This window comes from Sander lucioperca, chromosome 18 (genome assembly GCF_008315115.2).
Source record: "Sander lucioperca isolate FBNREF2018 chromosome 18, SLUC_FBN_1.2, whole genome shotgun sequence".
NCBI lineage: Eukaryota > Metazoa > Chordata > Actinopteri > Perciformes > Percidae > Sander > Sander lucioperca.
Window position 1 is genome coordinate 6,156,961 of NC_050190.1, and position 23,787 is coordinate 6,180,747.

Genomic DNA, 23,787 nt, shown 5'->3' on the forward strand with positions numbered 1-23,787 from the left:
CACCACTTTACGTGGTGGTGGCACATAATGTGTGAAAATGATGTGCCGGCACAACGGAAACAATGCCAATAGAAAGTCAATTAGGAACTAGGAAGGAGGTCGGGGTGGATGGATAGGTCAAACTAATGTGGAACCTTCACCCAGGAGGCTGCTGTAACACACTTAAAGTGCCCATATTATGAAAAAAACACTTTTTCTGGGATTTGGGGTGTTCTTTTGTGTCTCTGGTGCTTCCACACACATACAAACTTTGAAAAAAATCCATCCATGCTGTTTAGAGTGAGATACGGTTTCTGAATGTGTCCTGCCTTCAGTCTCTGGGTGAGCTGTTCAAAATCGGCACGGCTTGTGATGTCACAAGCCGAAGCGAGCAGGCTAACCGCAACCATTAGCTCGTAGCGTTAGCGTTAGCATGCTACCTCGTTCTTAATAGCAAAGCACTGCTACAACACACACAAGTTCACTATAATCTACAAAAGAACTACTTACATGTGCGCCCTCATTTAGAAGTCTCCCAGCTAATCCTGCCTTGTAACCATAGACTGTATATATTAATGGACAGAGCATATGTGACGTCACCCATTGGTTTGTGGAGATCAGTTATCCGTCGTCGAGTTTGCGTTTATGGGCGCAGCCATCCTGGTTGCGGATGTGACGTTTTTAGACGAGAGGGCGGAGAGAGGGAGGAGCCATAGACTGTTGGGCGGTGTCTGACTGTTTTTTTTTTTTGAGTTGGCAACGCTGTTCAACACGTTCACTGGCAATCTGGATGCAACTGCTGGTGAAAGCTAGTATACATAATTCGAGGTAAGATATAGCTTCGCTAGGTTTTAAATATATCTTTGTCCAGTAGTTATATTACATATAAGATGAGTCACATTGTAAAGTAAATGTATCTGAAGTTACCATGTAACGTTAGCTAGCCACTTATGGTAAAACATGCTAGTTAATTTTCTGCAAATCGAAGTTTACGTTGTCCTAATTTAAACGTAGTATCAGCGAAATGCAAAACGGGGATTGTCAATGCTTATCATTATCTAACGCTAAGTATTAGCAGATGTATAACCAAGTTTCTTATAACGTTTGGTTAACTGTAACAACCATAATGCACTGATAATGTCTTGCTACTGTTTGCTCCATCAGTCTATAGTTGGCGCATTTAGCCTTTACATGCTTTTAAGAGCTAACGTTAGCAGAAATAAGCTCATTTAACTAAATTAAAGTTACACTAAAGAACAATAGACTGTTGTTGATTCATCTGTATTCTCCCCCGATAATTAATGAAGTACAGTTACATGCTAGTGTGCATATATATTTAACTATGAGGGGCTCAAATGGAAATTGATGACTCTCTTTCTTTCACAAATAGGAGTGTGGAGAGCCACGATGGCATGTGCACCCACCTAATGCCTCAGAAGTAAGTCCATCTTCTCTGGCATCACCCAGAGATGCAGGTGGAGGGCTGTTAACAATCCGGGGAAGATCGACAAGGCACGCAGGTTTTTTTTTCTTTTTCCACTGTGCATTACAGACAACCAAAAGACTGTCACACTATGCTCACTGTAATTGTAAAGGCAGCTTTTATTTCTTTACCCAGGCATTTGGACTTGACTGAACAGAGTGCTGCACAAGTGCTTTAAGCTTTATATGTTAAGCTATATTTTTATATTGTGGTTTGTAATGTCAACCATTTCTACTGTAATTAACAATGTGGCACCAGTGATTCAACTACCTCTTTTTATTATGCATACATGTCTTGTGACAGTTAAGTTTGCCTTTACCTTGACCCACAGCAGTGTTTTATGTGTGGAATTTACACTGGATTGTAAAAGGTGAACTACATTTTTTAATTCATCAATTTAACATAATCTTAAAAATATTGCCAGTATTATTTGTGGTTTATGTAGTTTTTGAAGTTAATGCCCATTTCAATGTGAAATAAAGGTCTTTCTAAAGCTACATTTGTTGTTTTTCTGAAGTAACTATAGGAACATACACAATATTGTAGTCATACAAGAAGATATTGGTAATTTGATAGAATTTGTAATAGATTAAAAGTGTCTATTTTGGCTTTAATCAACATAAATATGATTTCTTAAATGTTACCATACATGAATGTTGACAAAGAAGGATCAGGGAAATGTAGTTTGTGCTTTTCTTGTGTGTCTTTATGTACTTGTCAATTTTAATCACCATGAAAACACTTCACCAAAATCCTTTTAGATTAATGTATAGACATATTTATTTTGACATACATAGTCAAGTGTTTAGTAGGTAATTGAAAATGCACTAGGTGCTGTTTAATCTGTGTAGGGTTATTGCAAATTCATTATAACAAAAGTATTATCACAAATTGTTGGTTGATTGTGGTAGATGAGAGGCAGTTGGAACACAGACTCCCACACTCTAGATTCCTCTCCTGCAATAAGAGACAGACAGAGAGAGGGAGAGAGGAGAGACAGACAGAGAGATGGAGGGAGGAGAGACAGACAGAGAGAGGGAGGGAGGAGAGACAGAGAAGCTACCTAGGAGCAGCTGGCCTAACAGTAACACAAGAGGACACATCTATTACAGGACTCACATTTTGAACCTCTAAATACCAATGACTGCTAAAGTGCTAAAAGTTCGTCTGTCCTTTCAGCAGAAGAAGCTGAACCAAAAATGATTTTCTGGCATCGTTATAATCTGAACACATTTGAGAACTTCGGATGTGGTCAATGAAATCTGTTTTCCACAACAAGATGACTGGCACCAAATACGCTGCTCTATACACCAGGTCTTCCTTCTGTAGGCTCTGGTCATTCAGTTTTCAGGGTGGATACCTTTGTAAAAGACAAACATGTAGTTAAGGCATGGTAGATCACAATGAATTATATTAATATATGAGCTTGTACATAAAGGTATGCTTCAGTTGAGGACATGCAGTATTAAGGAAACATACTCCTACATGTTAAATTTATCTTAGACAATGTGTATTGTACGCAACACTTTTTTATTGATATGTACATTTTAGTAATAAACAGAATTTGTAAATATAGATTGTAACATGTATGTGACTCATCTTAAAACAGATTAATGTGCTGACAGAAGGTCTTCAAATAGATTAGCAGACACAACTACAGTAAGTGGAAGAAAGACATCAGTGTAACAGCATCAACAACAGTGGTTAATAACTCCTGCAACAGCATGCTTGTTAGGTACATTAACAGTCTGAAATAATGTATTTAGAATTTTGAGAAAAGATTTTTGGAGTATATTGAACCTGGTGCTTTATACAATACATTTGGCTGCAGAACTCAAGATTTTTCAAGATAGAACACTTATGTAACTTTACAGTAATATATATATATATATATATATATATATATATATATATTTTTTTTTTTTTCATGTGGGACATTTTATCGCAAAAACGGATATTCTGGCCCACTGCCCCGTCCGTCGACGCGCTCCAGCGCGGCTTTGTCCAAGGTGAGGGTGATGGTGATGCTGTGTGGGTGTCTGTGCCTGTCCTTCGGGCGCCTCCGGGTAACATTGCCCAACTCTCGGGCGGGGTACATATATTTCAGTATATTCAAGTTAAAGCAGTCTCTGCTTGTCCCGTGCGAATGCGCCACACGAAACTAACTAAACGAAACTTTCTAAATCACACGCGGTCTCAAAATGATTATAATCCCGTACGAATAGGATTTATATGAATTTGCACTATAACGTTAGCTATATCAGGCTTTGACTTTAAGCTAACATTACCATTATATGCGGATCGATTAGCAATAACATCACATATGGTTAAAAACAGATCACCGGCGAGACCGTTGTGCATACCTACTGTATACGACTGTAACGTTAAATATATATATTTTAATCCGTTTATACGGTCTGGTCTGCATAACGTTATTAGTTAGCCCGCTAGCTTGGTTAGCAAGGTGCAATCTAGCTAGCTAACTGATATTAATTGGGATGCTAACGTTGGCTAACGAAAAACAGTATCAAAACAAAATGTAACGTTACTTACCAGAAAAACTGAACTGCCGACTCCTTTGAGTGTCTTGTCGTACAACCGAACGTTGAACGAGACATTATTAGGCGTGTCACAGTCACGAAGACGAAAGCTGGTCAACCCCCAAAATAAAGTTTACGTGCCATGGATAAACTTTGCTAAACCTCTGTCATGATTGACAAGCCGCGAACTGTCAATCACATCATAGCCACGCCCTAAAACACCCCTTGATTTATCGCCGATTTTAAAATCAACGAGACCATAATTCAAAAAATTAACATCATTCTGTGTTGCAGAAGACTTAAAACTAGCGATTGAGACCATAAACTCTTAATTGAAAAGTTTATTGAGGTAATAAATCAAGTGAGAACTGGGTCATATCGCCATAGACTTCTATAGAAACCGACCTCCTTTTTGCAACCGCACGTGTCGCCTCCTGCTGGATTTCAGATAGAATGCAGGTTTAAGGCACTTCCGCATTTCGCTGAACCGGATGCGCTGTCCACTAATATATACAGTCTATGCTTGTAACTGACCGAAGTTGTAGAAACAGCCTTTCTTTTACTGTCTATGGAGCTAGCTAGCTGACATGATCTACATCTGAGCTACTGAGCATGTGCAAGTGCAATCAAAGATAGTACAGAAGAAGAAGAAGAAAAGAGGTCTCACTCTGTAGCTAAAACAGAGACCAGGTGAAAAGAGGAGCTGCAGCAGTGAGAGAGAGCGCTGCAGTACAACAAAAATATGGTGTTTTTTTTTTTAAATTAAACCATGTAAACCTATTCTGGTACAACCTTAAAATACAATTATGAACCTGAAAATGAGCATAATATGGCTGCTTTAATGTACATCACGTACATAATGTTGGTAACATAACAAATGTGCTAATTTTCACCCAAACCATGATCTTTTCATAAACCTACATATTTATCCAAAGCTGCATTTTGCCCTACGCACATTAGGACTAGTGACGTCCAAATGAAGCTTCATAAACCATTGACCAGTTGAAATTTTTGACCCTCTTGGTTTACCGATGATACACAGCTCTATATCAGCACCAAACCATCCACTCAGCTTCCCCCCCTCTCCCTGGTCAACTGTCTGCATGACATCAAAGCCTGGATGTCAACCAACCCACTCAAACTGAACAGCAATAAAACATGGTTGTGGCCCTCAAAGCGCTGCTTCAGAAGGTTGGAGATCTCAATCCTGGATGTTGATGGGTTTGCAATCTTGGTATAATCCTGGACTCCACCCTCTCTTTCCATAATCACATCAAATCCATCACCAAATCCGCCTTTTTTCATCTTAAAAACATCTCCAGACTCGGGTGCCCGGATAGCTCAGTTGGTAGAGCGGGCGCCCATATATAGAGATTTACTCCTCGACCCCCTGCGGGCCCGGGTTTGACTCCGACCTGCGGCCCTTTGCTGCATGCCTGTCAAATATTCAAGCCATCACTGTCTGACTCTGTGGCAGAAACCCTAATTCATGCTTTTATCACTTCCCGTTTGGACTACTGCAATGGAGTCCTGTCTGGGGTCCCCAGCAAAACCCTAGACAGGCTTCAGTATGTCCAAAACTCTGCCGCCAGGGTCCTCACCAACACCAAGACCTGGCAGCACATCACCACAACCCTCATCCACCTTCACTGGCATCCAATCAAATCTCTTTAAGCCTTAATATCTTTTCAATGAAACTATCATTTTAAATACACATCAGACAAAGTGAAGTTAGCTTCAGACCATATTTTTTGTGGGAAAATTGATTGACTTTGTAAATCAAATTCAATATAGTCTAGATCCAGCATCTGGTGATTATTAAAGAAGACTGCAGCTTAAGGCATTTTCATATTGTCTTCAACATTCAGCTGCTGTAGTTGCTGCTTGAATCAAGAAATATCAGTATTACAATACCTTATGTTGTGTTTCCTGTAAGACCCAGGAACTGACTGTCCAATCAAATCCAAAAAACAATCACTTTTTGCAACGTGCTAAAGGATTCCCTTGCTAGAATGGAAATGTGTTTTTCATTGGAACCCCAGGCCAGGTTATGATAACAAAAAAAGTGGAAATAAAATGTAATTTCCTCTTTTAGATTGAACATGGTGACGTACAGCACCCATCTAATCACCTTCAGCACAATTAGGCCTCAACACTTACAAATGCTCCTCACTTCTTCATCTTTTAGTTTCTGTAATTGCATCCTGTGTTGGCTCTCTACGTCATTTATTTGCCTTATGCTTCCCGTCTCTGTGGCCATGGGAGACTTGAATGAAATCTAACTGAAGAATAATTGTCATGCTGTGTTCATCAGTTCCTCAATGATTTTCCAATCATCACTGCGGTGTTGTTTTACGACACTCAAGGCATTTGTGGCAGGATATTAACATGGCGATGACTCAAAGTGGAGAAAGTTGAGTCCTTCCATTATAATAAGTGAGCTGAGTTGAGTTGCATTAAGGAATAACAAAAAAGTACAAAGGCCATTGGTATATCTAAAACTCAAGGTTTTCCATACTTTGCCCTGAGAAATGTTTTAAAAAACATCTTCTCTTTCACATAGCAACAACCTGTCACTCCTGGATGGATGCGACAGTGTTGATCCAAACTGCAACACCCTTGACTAGAGACAAGTCCATCATGCAGTACGTGAGGAGAGCAACATATTCTTCATAAGTCTTCTGTCCTGTGGGTGTCTCTGCGGTGCTGTTTGCTCTCATTCCCCTCCTTTATCAAGCCTCTGCTTTCAGCTGTCACTCTCTCACTAAAAGCAGAAACGGGGGAGCTAAGTTGGACCAATCATTGCCAGATAATGCGCTTAAATCCGCCAGTGGGTGTGAAAGCCGACCACTTGGGTTTCAGCTCCTCACTTCAAAGCCTCCAAATTTGCCCGACTCTCCTCATTAGCTCTGAAGTATATACTACAAACACTGCTTTCAGTGCTTAATCAATCGCATAATGAAAGTCTTAATGCCTTTGTGTGCCTTTGGGCGGTCTGGTGCTTGTTTTTTGTCATGCTAGAAAAAAAAGAGGACCAAAACTTCAGTCTTTGTGCAAAATGCATTGAAGCTTTTCCTTTCAGTCTGAAATCAGATTATGGAGTGTCTTCACCAGAAACAGGGCACCATTTTTTAAGTCAAATTTAATGCTTTTTAAGACCTTTTTAAGACCACCACAAATATAGTTTAAGACCTAAAAATGTTGAAAAAAATATTTGATAGGAAAGAGAATTTATTGGGTCATTAATAAGATTGTTAATTAACTTAATAGCTTAACAATGTCCTTATAGTCCTTATGCATCCTCAAAAACAAAAATGATATAAGTAGTTTCAAAATGGAAATCTGAATGGTCAACTAAACATGTAGAACATACTCAAATCAGCATGACAGCCAATACATCCGTGATGACAGCACACCAGACTCATCACTTAAAATATTACTCTGCCATTTCCATTTCAACATCACAGAATTGAAGCAAAAATTATTTTTCAAACATTTGTATTCATAAAAAGAAATCAGGAACCACAGTGGAACACACCGAAATTCTTCCAACATATTTATATGTGATTTGTTTTAAATGACTCATGCTCCGAAGACGTACAGAGCTAAATCCATCAATGGAAAAAAAACAATTCAGCAGATATCTTAGTTAAACCACAATGGGTTAGCAAAGCAGTTTTGTGTAAATATGTGCGCTATTTATTCGGTTTGGGAAATCCCACAATCTCTACAAAGCTAACTTTTATTTTGTTGGTAACGTTAAATGTTGTATAATCGTGTCCGCTTACCGTGTGAAGAACCCACAACCGCTCTGCCCTTTGAGTTTCTGGCGGCGACACAAAACCACTCGAAGCCGCCAGTTGAGAAGCAGCGAGGGAGTCTGAAATTTTAGCCTAATAGCCCCACTAGCCACCGCTGTGTAACGCTTGTTTTAGCAAACTAATTTGTTATTCAAGTGCTTTCACTCCCATGGTCCCTACATCTTACGGCCCCAAATTGCACCTCGTTGTTTCCTGCCGACTTCAACCACCCCTGAAACCTATTCTCGTCAAACCATTTTTCATCAAACTTGCACCGTCCCATCCTGAACGTAGCACACACTGCTATATAAAATAAGTTGAAATATGCATAACCATCACTAGCTAGCTAACGTAACATAAAACTTCTGAAAATGCCGCAAGGCCTCATCTCTAATAGACGACAAATGGCTATGAAGGTGAGGTAACCAAAGACACAATTAGGTGATTTACGCTAAATATTGGCTTTACATTTTTCACGTGGCCACGAACACAACTTTCAGATACATGCTAATAGGGTTGCTCCATTGCTCCAGGGTCTGCTAGATGTGTAAACAGGTGACTGCTTGCTAACACGGTAGCCATGTCACAAAGTGTAGCCAGGCAGCTAGTGTGTTTTTCATATTTTTATTGTATATAGTGTGGTGTTTTGCTTTTGGTTATTTTCTTTGCTTGCCTGGCACAGATGCTAAGGACGCTCTCCAAACACACCTGAGGTGCATCTCTAATCAGGGGAGAAGCTGGATTGGCGAGGACACTCTCCAAACACACCGGTAACGCATCTCCAAATGAGGTGAGATAGGAGCTACATATGTGTTCTGAGGCTGAGAACGGGGGATGGAGATGTGTAAGAGACCTTTTTATTTTTATTTAACCTTTATTTAACCAGGTAGGCTGTTGAAAACACGTTCTCATTTGCAACGCCGACCTGGCCAAGAAAAGCATAAGCGAGGAAGACAATACAGTTTCACATTCAATACAATACAAGAATACAGAATACAATAGGCTACATAGGCAGATTAAGTAGGCATTACAAAGCCGGCGCAGAGTGAGGTGTAAGTAAGTCAAAGGATATGCGAAAGTGATATGGTAATAACACAATATGTACACATGTCGTCTATATCATTGCTGAGATGTAGTAAGAGTCAAATTACAGTTAGTGCAAATTGTGGTCTAGTTAGTGATGTAGATCAGTTATAACGTAATATATATGAATAGACAGTCTATATAAATGCTGAGATGTAGTAAAGAGTCAATGTACAGTTAGTGCAAAGTGTGGTCTAGATAGTGATGTAGCTCAGCAGATGGACAAAAATTATATGACAACAAAGGTGGGAGGAATAACAGTTGAGCATGTCAGTGCAGATGAATAGTGCAAAAGAGCGTAAACAGATATGAAATGGTAGGATAGCAGGGCAGGTGAAAATGTGCATCTGAGCAAATATGCAATGATTATGATAGAGATAATGGACCTGAGGTGGTTCCGGACTAGTGGGTGGTCAGGAACTGCGGAGGCACCATTGGGTGCACAGGACGACGTGCAGTGGGACTGGCTTGGACAGCGGAGCTGGGCGAGGACAGGACCTGAGGTGGTGCTGGTCTAGATGGCAGTCAAGACCTGGTCAGGACCTGCGGAAACGCCCTTTGGGAGTGCAGGATGACGCGCAGTGAGACGTGTGAAGGACAGCAGAGCTGAACTCAGGATAAAGGGGCAAGCTGTCCGACAGCAAGAAGTACGCTAGGTCACCAGCACTGCACGGACGCACCGACCAGTAGGCGACAAAACAGGTGCCACTGTCCCCCTTCCCCGCATGACAGGGTAAAGACTGTAGTCCCTCTAAAAAGAACAGACTGTTTTATAGCTGTTTTAACTGTCAAAAATAAAATGTGTAGGCCTACTTTTGCTGCGGCTAGTAAAATTAACCCATATAAAGACAATTCAATTTTGTGTGTGTGTGTGTGTGTGTGTGACAAGCCTGGGGATTTTAAAAGGACCTAAACTGTCTACTTTGTGACAGCCATAGCAACTTTAAAAATGTGATAATATCAGTGTGTTACAGCCCACACAGTGGCCAAAGAATCACTTGACATAGGTTTAAATAAAGGTTAAAATGGTTGCTAAACCACCCCCAAAATATTTGAGTAACGTTTCAAAAATCCTTCAACCCTTTTGCTAGAATTATGGGATTTGTTCATTTTTACCACAATTTATTTGGCATGCATTACCTGCCTGAAAATAACTGAGTACTGTAATGTTCTTTTTCATGGATAATGCCAAGTCTAGGCCAAAAAATTTTTTTACCGCTTGTGGCAGCATAACTGTCATGTTTTGGCTGTAGGTTCTATAGAAAGAGGATTTATAGGAGTTATGAGTCTTGAGAAAAAGCAAATCATTCAGCATCAAAAACAACGCCGGAAGGAAGTCATAAATTCTGTATTAGATGAAGAACAAATCAAGCCATGAGTTGGCAACTGGCAACTCGACGTTTAACTGCACAAATGTGGTGTAGAGGTAGGGTAGTGGCCTACTGTGTGTGCACAGTAGGCCACTGTGTGGGTGGGTGTGGGTGTGTGTGTGTGTGTGTGTGTGTGTGTGTGTGTGTGTGTGTGTGTGTGTGTGTGTGTGTATTTTTTCCATGCTCGGCATTCAAAACACTGTATTTGGAAGAACACAAGTGTTGAGTGACTTTCGTTTTTTTATAATTACAATAAATTCGAATTGAATTTATGGTAACACTCGTGCAGGCATATTGCATATTGCAGTTTTTACCAGTAAAACATTTACATAACTATTATTAGCTGTTTTTATCATCTGTTTCAGTTGGATCCCATATTTACTCACTCTGGTTGAGGTAAGCCTATGGGAATATATCTAGGAATATATATCTCTATCTTCAGTAACCTACTATGAAATTGAACGGCAGCTGATTTAAGAACTATTGTCACAAAATAACTCAAGGTATTGCAAATAATTTTTTTTCCCCTTTTTATTCTGTTGTATCACATCAGATTCACATCATAACATATTGTTTGCCTTTATCTTTAGATGAGGCCTGCAAACTTAAGTGGGATTGAAAAGGTAACCGTTCTGAAACTGAACTCATGTAGGGGTGCCAAAAGGCATATTTCTTTCCACCTTCTAGAACATAAATATAAGGTGAACTTTGCTTTACATGGCACCACACTTAGTGGGTCGTCACCTTGAGCAAACAAACCAAGCTAAAGCTAGCTCACTTCAAAGTTACTTTGAGTTGGACAAGTTAACATTTACTGCAGCTTTGTTAAAAAAGCAGCATTTCAAGGTGCAGCAAACCGTAAAAAAAAATAGCCTCTTTCAGTTATAACCAGCATAACTAGCCTAGCATCCAAACATGTGGTCTAGGTCTAGGATCCTGGATAAAGTAAAGGTGTGCCTCTGCTTTGCCAGTGGGAGATGGGTTAACAGTTATATTTAGTGGTAAAAACATGCAGAATATTTGTTTTTTATGTTATCAAATCTTAACTCTGCCAGTTGAGCTACCTGAAGTCATTGTAGTTTGGATGGTGGTTTATTTTCCTTCCTGTTTTGATATTTTTGTGAACACAGAGAGCACTTGTATGTTGGTTATGTTTTATTTCGATAAAAATTAATAAAATCTATTTAAAAAAAAAAAAAAAAAACTCTACCAGTTGGCCGAAGGCGACATCTAATTACTGAGAGACTTGGCAAACTGGTTGAAAAGCTGCGATTGAACCGATGAGATCATTTGTGCCACCAGAACAGATCTGCCTCTGAAAAAAATGGTATGACTAAAACTCCATTCTGCTGACATACTGGCATCGTGCCAAATCATACCAGGACTCCACATACAGTGACATATTACTAATGGTACACAAAACTTTAGCATTAGGTAAGGCCTTTTCTAAAATGCCATTTTTAACACATTTTGGTATGATTACCAATCCCCATGATGGGGATTTCTTATGTTATTTTAACCAGCACAGAGTCATTCAAATTATTTTAAACAATAATTAGAAAACAGTTTCTTACGTTATGTCTTTTTGTGGATATTTAATTTGTTAACTAGGCACAGTGTGATCTAAGGTGTAAAATAAAGGCTCTCTTTCCTTTAGAAGATTTACGATTGTTTACCTTTTTATGTGCGGCACCAAGGGGATTCCCTACTGTTATACAGTAGCCTAATTTGTTAGCATTAAGGATTGCCATTTAAAATGTAAATTGGAGTAAATCGCAGCTAAGGTCATGCTGCTGTAGGGAATGAATTAAAGATGAGTTTGAATGTTAAAGACGAGTCTTAGAGCTTATACAGAATGTAGTGCAGGAGGCTGGGCTGTATTACTATAACAGCTGTTTCCTATGAAACCCATTTTAGTGAAAGAGTTACCTTTTTTTTTTTTTTTTTGTTGATGACATTTTAATGAATAGCAACAAAATTGAGTTCCTTGCCAGCGGAGGAAACATTTTGGCCCAGATTCAAAAGGTGCCATCTGCCTGAGAGCCTTGTGTCAGCAGTTTAGCCATATCACACTATCTACCACATCTCTGTGATCAGGACATGGCTGCAGCTCAAACGCTCGCACGGAATGACGGCTGGGGACAGAAACAGTGGGTGGAGAGAGATGAAATCTCAGCTTGGCGAGTGCTTTGATGTGAGCCAAGGCGTCCGTCGATTACAGCTGCCCTGTCTTTTGTGGTTGGGGCTGCTTTGCTCCGTTGGGGATACACCCTGCAGAAACCAGCTACTGAAAAAAAATATGCCTCTTTTGTGGAACAGTAAGGCTGGAAATCCTGCTCCTCAATTGGAATTGATGGGATCTTTGTGGAAGTGGATGTGTCCAAATGCAGAATGTACACCATGAAGCCTGTCAATGCATGCTGTCTGATGCTGTAGGCTCTCTACCGTTCTCACTGCCAGTATCATTGCTTTGAGTGGGTGTAAGACATTTGCATAAGAACACAGACATACACATATTATTTATCATATAAAAAGGTAATTATGCCTTCATTTTTAACTGGAAGTTTGCCTGACACTTCACTGCAGGACCTCTGCTGACAGATATAAACAAGACAGCTCCAAAAGGAAACCATGTTAAAGGCAGACTTCATATTTACCACCAGCAGTGACAGCACCGCCCCAGGAAGTATTCGTCCTCGTCCCAAATAGTGTTAGTCGTCTGGAAAAACGACAGCAACACAGAGCATGTTATTACATTTTCGTTCGGGGCCAACACACAATGCTGACAGGGACAGTACCGTTTTGGCCCGGAGCAAGCAGCAGAATCATAAATAACACTTCTTAATCAGTGAGTTGCTGCATTGTGTTCTCCGGCTTTACCACCCCAACCAAGGCAATTGTGGGGGTTTCGTGCTGAATTCCCTGGGGGAAAACCTTAAATCGTTGTGGTTAATCCTGTCAGAGGCATTTAGGATAAGCACATTATATTTCATTTCAATATGTGAAAAGAGATGCCACACTGCCTTCACATCTTCAAATCTGCTTCAGCTCATGTTCAATTCAACTTTATTAATCCCCATGGAGGAAATTGATTTAAAGGCAAGAAGAGTGCCTCAGACAACAAGATGAGGGACATAAAGACTGAGTCATGGTAGGAGAGAGGGAGGGAGAGGCGTAGCAAGTGCCTTCTGCAAAACTAACTTAGCCAGGGTGAAGTCTTCATTGTGTGGGCTCTGTTTTCTTAAAGGAACACGCCGACTTATTGGGACTTTAGCTTATTCACCGTATCCCCCAGAGTTAGATAAGTCCATACATACCCTTCTCATCTCCGTGCGAACTGTAACGCTGTCTGACAGCTCCACCGGTAGCTTAGCCTAGCACAGAACATGCAGGTGAATGGTTCCACTAATCCTACTGCTCCGAATTGTGACAAAAGTGACAAAATAACGGCAACATGTTCCTATTTACATGTTGTCATTTGTAGGGTCACAGCGTGTACAAAAAACAACGTAACATGAGACATAGCCATCTTCTAACCGTAAACAAACCAGGAACTATATTCAGACAGGCTTGCTGCAAAGCAAATCATTCCGCCCAAGTACTATATTCTTCCGCCTGAGAATATAGTTCCCGGTTTGTTTACGGTTAGAAGATGGCTGTGTCTCATGTTACGTTGTTTTTTGTACACGCTGTGACTCTACAAATCACAACATGTAAATAGGAACATGTTGGCGTTATTTTGTTACTTATTCGGAGCAGTAGGATTACTGCAACCATTCACCTGCATGTTCTGTGCTGGCCTGATGCCGCTGGAACCGTCAGACAGCCTTACAACACGCACGGAGATGAGAAGGGTATGTATCGACTTGTCTAACTCTGGGGGTTACGGTGAATAAGCTAAATTCCCAATAAGTCGGCGTGTTCCTTTAAGGGTGTTAAAAACCTTTTTTCTGGCCAGCAGCTTGAAATAGTGGGTTTCAGTCGTGGTTGAGGCATCCACAGATAGTACATATATGTACATGTGTGCAAGTCTGTTTATATTAAATCAGTAAAACATACAACACAAAATTCAGCGTATTTGGAAAAATAGCTGGCAGAAAGTCTGTTATTGAACAAGAGAATTGTGCTTCCTGGTAAGTATCACAGACAGCCTTCGAAATTTCCTGTGAGAGACAGTGATTTAGTTTTTCCAGCTCTGGCATCATAGCTGTTAAGAAAGATTGGCTTTAGTCTCCAAAAAAAGATATTTTTTCTTTTCATGAAACCTCTCTTTGTATAACAGAAACAAAGACATTGGCTGTGTTCGAAATTGCATACTAACATACGGAATACTGCATCCTCAATCTGTATGGAGAGTCGGCAGCTTCAGGTGGGTGCACGGTGTCAGGTTCCTCTGGGGAAAAAGTCGGCAGCTTTAGGTTCTTCAGTTGAGAGTCGGCAGCGTCAGGTTCCATCAGCAAGGACCTGACCTGGGCACACCACATCGACACCATCACAAAGACAGCAAGACAGCGACTCTTCTTCCTCTGAGCTTAGGAGATTCAACATGGACTCAAGAATACTTTACAGCTTCTACAGGTGCACCATTGAGGGTCTCCTGACCGGCTGCATCGCCGCCTGGTATGGCAGTTGCTCCACTCTCTGTCTGTACCCACTACATTCCACTCCCAGGATTGCTCCGGTGCTGCTGGAAATTCCGCTGGATGTCCTTCTTTTTGGCCGGATGTCCGTTACCTTCTGCTTTCTTTGTGTTGGAATTTTAAACGTTATGAGGACTATGGTGCTTATCAGATATCTGCAGGGTAAATCCAGACAGCTAGCTAGACTATCTCTCCAATCAGAGTTTTCTGTTGCACGACTAAAACAACTTTTGAACGTACACATGTTCCAGCAAAACAAGTTCCTTCCTGATGCTATTTTGCAGCGGCACCTTGGCTCCGTCCGGTGCCGCCCAAGACGATTGTGATTGGTTTAAAGAAATGCCAATAAACCAGACCACGTTTTTCTTCCATTCCGAAATGCTGTGTGGACTCGCCAGACCCTCCGCTGTGGAAGAAGATCTGGCAATGCGAGACTACTCCACTCTCAACAGTTGAGAGGGTGGTGAAAACTGCTGAGCACATCAGGACTGAGCTGTTCTCCATGTAGGACCTCTACACCCAGTGGTGTAGGAAGAAAGCTAACAGAATAATCTGAGACCCCAATCACTCCAGCTGCAAGCTGTTCTGTCTGCTGTCGTCTGGCAGATGGTGCTACAGCATCCGGTCCTGCACCACCAGGCTCAGGGACAGCTTCATCCCACAGGCCATAAGACGTTTGAACTCTTGAGCTCTGAGCTCAACACATGTCAATTTACCTTTAAACCGTCACTTTATCTTTATATACTTTTACTTTACTTTTCACCGTTTACAACTCTGTATATATTACTTCTTTTTATACACATATGCATTACTACATTCCTTTAACATTCTGTTTAAATTCAGTTTTATGTATTTGCAATACTGTCTACAGAAATTATAATTAAATTTTTTATATTTTAGATCTTAACTTGCACTATTTCTTTTTGTCTTAGATTCTGATTCTTTATTACTTGCAGGATTTTCCTTTTGTTGTTATTTAATGAACATTGTTGGAGGTGCCTGAGGCCTAAGATTGTTTTGTTGCCAATCACTAAGTCCGTTATTGTTGTGCACATGAACAAAAAAGAACCTTGAGCATTACCTCTTCCACTCAATGTAATACTTTCCAGTATTATTTTAAGTAAATGTGAGCTGCCATGCGTATACTCTTAAGCAGGCTCTTGCTTAATGTATGCTTTGAAAGAACACAAAGAAAAGAAGAGTCCAGAGAGGAAACCAATGGTACACTTATGGAATCGATAATACACCACTTTACCTTAAGCTTTCAACACAATCAGTGTGCTTACTGAAATATGAGTGGATCTTTCCTGAAGTTAAGGGGCAGCCAGAATTGATGCCTTTTGGGTAATCCTCATCTTAATTGTCTCAGAGCTTAAAATCCTTCCGTTACCCACTGATTCTTTTAATTATCTACATCTCCTCTGAGATTGATATAACAAAAGAAATAATTTAAAGATAATGTCCTGTATAAGCACACTGTACATAAACACGTCTAAAGGGTCAATTCCAGTGATGGGAATAACGGCGTTACTTTTTTTCAGTAACGAGTAATCTAATTGATTACTCTTCCCATCTTAATAACGCCGTTATCGTTACTGCCAAAAAATGCGGCGCGTTACTATATTTGAAGCTGTTTTTTTTCATCAGACCAACTAGATCTCTGAGTCTGAGCCGAGAGGCAAAGACTTTTTTTACTGTTGTTCCTTGGTTAGTGGGCAGTGCACGTTCTCTTAAAACGTGAATTATACTAGCAGCATCCAAGGTGGCGCGCGCCATCATGGCGTCAAAATGACGTAATATCCTGCCGGCACGCCCAATTTATGGCACGTGAGCATAGGTCGCACACGGCTCTTTTTTTTTCAGCGGCGCGCGACAAAGCAGAAACGGGAGGGCTGAACGAGTTTGCTGACAACCGGATGCCAGGACTCTCAGAGTGACTGCAAGTCTCTCTTGTAAACTTACTGGGTTAAGATGAGTTCTTTTATGGTGAATGAAAGGCTTGATCCGACGAAGTAGGTCATCAAATCAAATCGAAGCATTGACGGTAATGCTGCTGCCAGTTCTGCCGTTGTTTACCTTTTTCTTTTTCTTCTAGTCCGTAGAAAGAGCAACGTCTGTAGCCTTTGCTCATTAGCGCCACCTCTGTTCAGGAGAAGACTGCAACTAGTGTCGCGAGCAGCAGCGCAGGTATAAATAGTCACGGCGATCCCATGACGTCACATTTGCACGCGCCAGCTGGGCTGTAGTGGTATTTTTAGCGGTTCCTACGGTAATTCTAAGCCGAAAAAGTGTGCCTGTCAGTTGGGTACAGAGCTCCACGTGAGCACGGGCTTTTATGACTGTCAATATAGCCAGCATCTAACATTAGCGACTCCGCTGTGCTGTGGAGTAATGTCTGGCTATGTGAGACAAGCGTCTAGCAACATTGTTGTGGATGCTCCAATCTTAGCCTGGCAACCAACGTGAACTTCGCGTCTGGGGAGGAGGGGGCGGGGGAGATGACTTTCTCCAGTATTTTGAATTTGTACTGCAGTAACTATTTTAAACACTAGCTGTCAGTATTACATATTGCACCTTTAAGTAAAAGATAAATGACTTTAATCAATGTGTAGTCTTGCTTTGCCAGATCTGAGATCAGAGTCTGGCTACTCCACATAGCATTCAGGGATGGGAGGAAAACGTGCTCTGGTTTATTGGCATTTCTTTAAACCAATCACAATCGTCTCGGGCGGTGCTAAGCACAGGAGAAAAGCCGCGGTGCCGCTGCAAAATAGGCCCGAAAGGAACTTGTTTTGCTGGAACGTGTACGTTCAAAAGTTGTTTTAGTCATGCAACAGAAAACTCAGATTGGAGAGATAGTCTAGCTAGCTAGATAATAAACCAGAATTATCCTTTAAGTAAAACACTATTTATCTAACAGTACGTATATCCTGATTAACAAATCCAAGCACAACAAACACATGTTACATGTTGATGCAGTATTTAACTGATTTATTAACTGCCTGGACTAAATCACAGCATACTGAACTTACTGACTATAGAACTGACACACAGCTTGTGTCAGAGGCCTCTGTATGATGCACCAGTGGCTGCGTGGTATTTAGCCACAGTCCTGTGGAGATCTCTGACCTATGCGCACCCTCTGGACAGCTGCTGTCTCCCCTTTTATGCGACTTCATCAATCCTTGCAGTTAAGTCCTGAGCTGTGGCCACTCTCACGACGGAGAGGTTTTTGTCTGCTCGCCTGGACTTGCGGGATGATTTGTTGATCATCACAGAAAGCATTTGCTCACTCAGACGGATACTTCTGAATGTGCTCAGCACAAGATGGACTTGTGGCATCATGTCTGGGATTAAATGGGCCAATTTGACCCCCTTTGCCTCTGCTGAGCTGTGACTCACGCGTTTCTCTTTCTGTCGTCTGCTGCAAACGAAGGGTTTCATACTCAGACTCTGTGTCCATTTTAGAGAAACTAAATTGCTACCTGTTTATTGCAACTTGGAGACGCTGCCATAGATATAATGCATAACACACAATTCAGTGACTGAGCCTGGTTCACTGTAGCGACTGTAAAAGCATCTTACTTCCTCCTGGGTAGATATAGAAACTGTAGCTATGTCCAATTTCATGGAGCTCCTCATTAGACAGATTGACGATCTGTAGGCTGAACCTGCACTTCTGTCCCCAAATTATAGTCTATATGTAGCTTTGAGTGAGTCGGCAAATAAATGAACAATCAGGGTAATTCTGTGTGTTTAAAATACAAATGCTGCATTTGTTGTGAATTCTTTCTATTTTGTACAAAGTCAAAAAAAAAAAAAAAAAAATCAGAAGAACCTCAGTAATTGATAATAGCTTGTATCTCAATGCCAGGAGTCATTTTACAGAGGCAGCCGCTATATGGTTTCCACTGCTGATACCTCAGAATGAAACCTACCAACCACTTAAAATGGATTTGTCACCATTTCATACTGAATTTCAGTGCCTTAAGGTCAGTTACAGCTGTGTTGAATTTCTGCACACACACTACCTAATTCTGCTTTTGAGAAAATAGTGGCGGTGGCTGCACCTGTCGCTGCCTGACGAGCCAGGCGGAAAGGCAGGTTCTCCTGTTACGCTTCACTCTGCAGTTTAGTTTGGGAGGATTTGACTGCATCATGCATATTCAAGAGCACCTGTTTGCATCGCAGCGATACACATTGAGGAAAGTGAGATGATCTGTTATGCCACACTAAAAAGCCAAAACATTAAGTATAACCGCCAATCAAATTGATAAGTTTTCCCTTTGAAGGCCATGAAAGTGGGGATTCTTCATGCATTTGGTAGAACTTACACCAAGCTTCTATTCAGCTTTGCCAACACGACACAAACAGATACGCTTCTCATTTAAGATGCCCTTAACAAGCAGTGGTCTGAATATAGGCCTATACCGTATGTAAGGCAGCAGGTGTACAGGTGTAATAAGCATACATCACTGTGAGTCAGTTTAACACAGCACAAAACCCTCTAGAAGTAGGAAAGACATACACTCATCTAGGAAAGTTTAGTTTCATTCTCACGTGGAATGCAACACGTAGGGAAAACGAGAGCTGTGTGTTGTGAGCCCAGGTTAGCTTAGCTTTGTAACAATGATGTTATCAAGAGTTCAAGAACAGTGTCCAATTTATTTATTATATCATGTTATGCATTAAAAAAGCAAGTTCTTATTGAGTGTTTTTGTAGACTATGAGTTTCTGTAACAAGTGGACCAGATTACCATTCATTTAGAAAATTGGTTCTGAGCCTTGAAGTATGGAGGACTTTATGAGTGGTCATCTTCCATGTGGTAAGTACTTGCATATGTTGTTTATCTTGGAGCACTAAAGCACGCATTTGGAGTGGCATATCTTCACTGCATCCAAGTCAATTTCCAGAGTGAGAGATATATTTATGATTATAAACTCCAAGTGTCATGATTACTGATATTAAGTTAAGCTCATTGGAGCGCAAGTCCTCAAACAGTTTATTTCCTAAGTATAGACAGTCTGCCTCTCTGTCAGTTCAGGTCTTGTCTGTCTGCTTTCGTCCTGGGAGACATGTTTTAAAAATACTGACAAAACTTTGCAAGACATTTGAAATCGTATCCTGCAGTTCGGCTTCCATGACGATTTTTCCTCTTCAAAGTAAAAAATTTGTACCGACCTCCGCAAATGCAGAGCTGTAGATGTGGTTTCCCTCTGCTTAACCTCCCTGGGAGCTGATCTCCATATCAGCTCCTTCATGTTGTACTTGCTGTTGTTGTGTTCCAAAAGGTTCCAGGCAGTAGAGGAGGGATGAGCAGTGAGAGACTCATTCCTGCTCCTGCTGCTCTACATGGGGCTTGTCAAACTCAGTTTACAGACTCGGTGCTGAGGTCTAGCCTAAAGCCGATAAAGTATCTACAAAACCTTCATGAATATATATTTCACCTCCTCGCTCCCAGTGCCTAAACCCATGTGGTTAAATGAGAAGTTCTTTCATTGTTCGAGTTTTATTTAATATTCTCACTTCGCCTGAACTTAAATTAAACGTGGCAGTCTGAGCTGTTCGTTGTCCGGGAAATAGGACTTCATTCTGACCCAAAGGTCGATGCCACTATGTTGAAATGTGATGCATTCAACATGTCCCTGACTGTTTATCTCTTGTTTAAATACAAGAATATCCCATGATTCAGTACTCATGTGCACTCGGGCTAGCCTCATACTCCACCATACATGCATCCTAAATAAATTAAACTGTAATTAAATGATTGGATGGCTCAGCTAGTAATCTCAGCCAAATGGTAACTTTTATGTTGGACATCCCTATGCAGCTTTTTGTAAAATAAGGAACAGCCTTGTTTTAAAGGCACCACATTGGTTTTACACATGAGGAGAAGCTTACAAGAAGAGAAAATACAAGAGAAGTATTACACAGCTTGTGAAAACAAAACGGATATTTTAGATTGGGCTTGAGACAGCTAAAGCATTAGTCGACCGAAATTCTATCAATGAACCATTTCCCAAGAAAGAAGAAGAAAATCTAAACTCTGAGAAACTCTGTTGGGCAATTTTAAAACTATTTTCAGACATTTCAGACAAAACAGCCAATTAATCAAGAAAGTAATCAACAGATGAAACACTTGTGAAAATGATCCTTAGCTGCAGCCCTACTTGAGACTTTCTTTTAAAAAACGTATAAAAGAAAAAATAAACTGCTTTACAGCTTGGGGATGTGTGGTTTGAAAGATGTGTGCATTGGGAGGGTCTAAGACACAAGTTAGTTGCTTCAAAACAATTAAAAAAAAAAAAAAAAAAAAAAAGTCAGTCTATTACCATCTTAAAAACAGAAGAATCAGATAGAATCAAAGGATTCATGTCTGGGAAAACTGTCACAGACTTTTCTCAATTCTTGTTCAGAATGCTGCTGTTAAAGTCCTTACAAAGGAAACTGAAGGTATCACACCAGTGTTAAATAAACAAATCTCCCAATGTCTTGGGACCGCGTTATTATGGAACCAATAGTAGTGTGTGAATGCTATTGAAGGGTGGGCCTTTCCTAGAAGTTGTGTGGGTTCCATAATAACGCCTTGGGACTACATCTGCTGCATGTTTTTCACTAAAGACATCAATAAAACCATCTAAACTTCCTTCACAAAGATGGATTAAAATACTGTATGTTGCTGCTTGATTTCTGCCATCGGTACGGTTTCGACAAAACAAAACCGCGACTGAGGCTATCTCCCGGCCCTGAAGAGCCTACACCTTTTGTTTTCCATGGTCCTAAACAGTGGCCACACCCAGGCGCCCCCAAAGACACGTGAAGAGATAGGCCTACCATCTAACATGTATGGGATTTGTTCAATTCACTGTAATATTACTACAGGCTGGCAATGTAGAACTTAATCCTGACCCACACCCAACAAGTATCACTAGCCCAAGCACTACACAACCACATGTGGAGCTACAGTACTACTCAATGGTGCTCAGTGTGCATAATATCTGATGATGATAGCTGATGCAGTACTTTTTACTTGTGCAAAATACATCCAAAAAGCCTCCTTAAAGAGCCCCTATTATACTCCTTTTCAGCGTCATATTTCCTAAAATAGGTTTACATCCTTTGATGTTCAAAAAACATTTCTCACGTTTCTCATACGGCCCATTGCTGCTGTGCCTCCACCTGAAACACTGGGCTCGTTCGAGATGAGCCAGGTCTGCGCAGAATCGATCACCAGCGATCGCCGCCCAATGCATGCCGGTTAGATTTGTGTCCAACTTGATCCCGACTTGCTCTGACGTCATGCACACGTGGGCAACGATAACCTCACGAGATCAAGGCGGCCGCAGTTCTGAGACGGAGGCAGCGCAGTTGCTTTTCACCGACTGCAAGACCCAGGCGGACCCAGGGAATGCTGGGAAACGCCGGCCTCTCAGCTGATCTAACAGCTGATTGGTTCAAAATCGACTCAACATGATGAAGTTTTATATTTTTATTGATTTTGAATTGGAGGGATTTTAACTGCCATTTGTCTGATTGAATTGAATTGGCTTATTCTGTACAGAACACATGTTGTGTGGCTGATAGTGACGTTTAGAAGTCAGAGAGACTAAATCTGTTCAGATTACCGATCATCTACAGTGTGTTGTTAATTAAAATCCGCAACAGATTGCATGTAGAGCATTTTAACAGCTACTCTGTCATAATTAAAACAACTGGAGACTGTGTAGGAGCTGATATATGGGTCTGATAACATTTTATTAAATCAGAATCGGACCACAGTGTTTCTGTGACTTCCTGTTCAGCCTGAAGGCTGCTGGAATCGGCTGGAAACTGTCCGACTTGCCAGCGGATTTTTGTCACCGCCCCCGGCTGCTGCCGCCTGCTCTAATGTCTGAGCTCTTGGCCCCCCTTCCTGAACAGCCCTGATTGGTCAGCTGGCCCACTCTGTTGTGATTGGTCAACCAAATTCAAACAAGCCACTAGGCAGGCTGTGCTTGCTCAGGCAGCACCAATGGGCATCTCATATGAAAAAAACTGGGCTGGCATTCTCAATCAATGACATCACTTCATTCCAGGAATTTCAAACAGGAATGTGGGTAAGCCATTTTCAGGCAGTTGATAAAAAGTGCCGTCTGTAGGAGAGAAAGCTCCATTTGGAGTGAGATGTGTTTTTTTGTACTTTATACATCTATTACATACACAAAAAGCTATATAACACACAAAAGACGGGGAAAATCCAAAAAAAGCATAATAGGGGCTCTTTAATTCTTATATCTGCAATATCTATGTCCAGGATTGTCTTACTAAATCATGTCTCTAATCTAATACCAAAAAAACTGTATGATGTTTACAAAACACATACATCTTTAGAGGTGACACATTCAAATGTGTTCCTGAGAAGGGATAGCCTGGCTCCGCCCTCCCACGTACTTACGCTCAATTTTCATTTCCCTTCAGTACTACGTCTGGGTTTGCGGTAAAGTCTTGGCTTTTCTCCAGCCAAATGTTTGGCGGTCCAATCAGCGAACAGAGGGAGTGGCCGAGAATGACGACGTTGAGGCCGTGCGCTAGAGTTGTAGTTTTGTAATGGCGGCAGAGAAAGATGCGAGCGAAGCCATTCGGTCCATTGTGGCAACGCTGCCAAATATCCAGAAGTTAAAGCCCGAGCAAGAACAATCTTTGCTGAGTTTTGTTGGTGGCCATGATGTTGTGGCCCTCCTTCCCACGGGGTTCGGGAAAAGTTAGATTTTCCATCTCGCTCCGTTAGTGGTGAAGGAGTTGGCTAAGGTGAACGCTAAGCCGACGTCACGACCAAACGTTAGCGATTGGTTATGGCAGGTCCAAAGTGGCTCTGGGCAGATCCAATAGTTTTAAACTTCAACAGAGTACAC

The 23,787-nt window shown here is 41.1% G+C and overlaps 1 long non-coding RNA gene across 1 annotated transcript; it reads right to left on the reverse strand.

Moving 5' to 3' along the window:
• Positions 1 to 402: 402 nt before the first annotated feature.
• Positions 403 to 21,489, reverse strand: LOC118493733. Its single transcript, XR_004895699.1, has 4 exons — positions 21,412 to 21,489; positions 17,895 to 17,902; positions 15,112 to 15,113; positions 403 to 415 (listed from the first exon to the last, which is right to left on the reverse strand). It is a non-coding gene; the product is annotated as an uncharacterized LOC118493733 (long non-coding RNA).
• Positions 21,490 to 23,787: the final 2,298 nt, after the last annotated feature.